Below are 2595 nucleotides of genomic sequence, written 5' to 3' on the forward strand. Positions count from 1 at the left end.
TGGAGCTGCAGACCATACCCCAGGTGCTCCTGGCCCCAGGTGCATGCTGCGAGCGTGTGGGAGGGGACGCCCTGCCTTCAGAGATCCAGTTCTTAAGGGGAAATGGCAACATCCATGGGTCAGGGGTAGAAGTGAGGGGGGAATTAAAGAGGGGTACAAAAATAGAACAGTCAGGGTAGGTCTATTGAGAAGGGGGCATTTGAGCAAAGACTTGAAGGGATTGAGTGGATCAGCCAGGTGGACATCTGGGAAAAGAGCATACCAGGCAAAGGAAATAGCAAGGCAGGAGTGTGTCTGGTATGTTTGAAGAATATCAGGAAGTCGGTGTGGCTAGAGCAGTGGGAATTGGAGGGTAGACTGTGGAAGATGGGAAGAGGTAACAAGGACTCAATCATATGCAGGCTGGTAGGCCACTGTCGAGACTGCTACTTTTTACACTGTAGGACTTTTACTCTGAATGAGAAGGGACTCTATTAGAGAATTTTCAGCAGAGGAGTGATACATTCTCTCTTATGTTATAACCGGATCACTCTGCTGTGTATCAAGCTGACTGTGTGAAAGCAAGAGTAAAAACAGGGAAAATAGAATGCAATTGCAATTATCAAGAAGGGAGACAATGCTGGCTTGGACCAGACTGTAATAGTGGAGGTGGTGAGAAGTAGTCAGTCAGTTTTGGGGTAGAATTTAAGGATAGAGCCAGTTGGAGCTGCTATGGATTGGATTTGGTGTATAAAGGGGGAAAAAGAGGATGCATGAAATGACTACAACTATCAAGACAGAGAAGGCTATGGGTGGGGCAGGTTGTTAGTTATATGCATCTGGAGGTCAGGGGAAAAGTCTGGGCTGGAGATATAAATGTGGGAGTTGTTGGCATGTAGATGGTATTTAAAGCCAAAGCCCGGATGAGATCATTAGGGTCTAGGCCTTCCAGCATTTCAACATTAAAGGGTTGGGAAAAAAGAGTATTCAGCCAAGGGGATCAAGATGAAGTGATCAGAGATGGGAGTAAAACTTAAATGCTAAATTAAGGAAACCAAGTGAAGAAAGTGTGTCAAGGAGTAGGTAGGTGTCAACTGTGTCAAATGCTGCCAAGAATTCAAGTAAGATGAGGACTGATTGATCATTGGATTTAGCAATATGAAGATCATTGGTGATTTAATGGCAAATATTTTGTTGAAGTCAAGGGGAAAATCCAGATTGGAATAGATTTACATGTGAATGGTGCATTTTACTATGTATAAATTATATTTCAATAAAGTTCATTTAAAGGCACAAAAAGAAGGAAGGTATGAAATAAAATAACCAAAACTTGGAAATAACACAAATGTTTATCAACATTAGAATAGATGAAAAAATTATGGCACATTTCTTTAATGGAATATTATAGACTAAGTAGGGGTCAGTAAACTACAGCATGAGAGTCAAATCCAGCACAGCCCTATTTTTTATAAAGTTTCACTAGGACACAGCAACAACCATTTGTTTAAGTATTGTCTGTGGTGCTTTCGTGGGCTATATCAGCAGAGTTGAGTAGCTGTGCTGAAGTCCCTGTGGCCCACAAATTCTAAAGTATTTACTATCTGGTTCTTTACAGAAAAAGTTTGCTAATTCCTGGACTGGAGCAATCAGGATTAATGAACTCCTGCTATTCATAACGACATGGACTAATCTCATAAGTATAATGTTGAGGGAAAGAAGCCAGAGACAAAAGAGTACACACTATATGATTCTATTTGAATGAAGTTCAAAAACAGGAAAACTAATCTATGGTGTTAGAAGTTAGAATAGTAGTTACCTTGGAGTTAGTGACTGAGAGAGGTCAGGACGTGAACCTCTAGGGTACTGATGATATTCTAATTCTTTTTTTTTTCCTAGTTAACATCTGTCACCATAACAACAATTTTTTTTTGTTGTAATGAGAACATTTAAGATCTACTTTCTTAGCAACTTTCAAATATGCAATACAGTGATATTCTCATTTTTGATCTTGGTGCTGGTTACCGGGATTGTTTACTCAGTGGAAATTACTGAGTGCTTAGGATTTTGTGCACATTTCTAAATGTCTAAAAAAAGTTCACTAAAAATTAAAAATTCTAAGAGAGGAACTAGAGACAGGGGTTATAACAACTCTTTCTTGATGTTTTGTTGCAAAAGGAAGGAAAGAAGTGAAGGGTAGTTCCAAACAAAGTAAGGTTAAAGTAAGGGTTTTCTTTTTTAAGTTGAGAGAAAGAATAACATTTTTATGTTTTGATGAAAGGAGATGGAAGATTTAGGAAAGAGGAGAATGCTGGAGTGATGTTCTCAGCTAGGTGAGAGGAGATGCGATCTGGTATACAAGTGGAGGGATTAGCTTTAAGCAGGAGCACAGGACGTCCCTCTTTACCAATAGTACATTTTGGAAAACCGAAGGTACCTACAACCGGGTGCCTATCTTTGTACACAGTGAAAAGTAATTCTTGGTTACCAAGGAATTCCTTCATGAGCTTCCCAGAGCAGTTCCGCATTGGCCACTTGGTGAGTAATAATTTCCCCAATAGTCAATACTTCACAGGTGCTTTTACACAGATCTCATTTCACACTCATCTTGAAATAAAT

Source organism: Pteropus vampyrus, unplaced genomic scaffold (assembly GCF_000151845.1).
Source record: "Pteropus vampyrus isolate Shadow unplaced genomic scaffold, Pvam_2.0 Scaffold9, whole genome shotgun sequence".
NCBI lineage: Eukaryota > Metazoa > Chordata > Mammalia > Chiroptera > Pteropodidae > Pteropus > Pteropus vampyrus.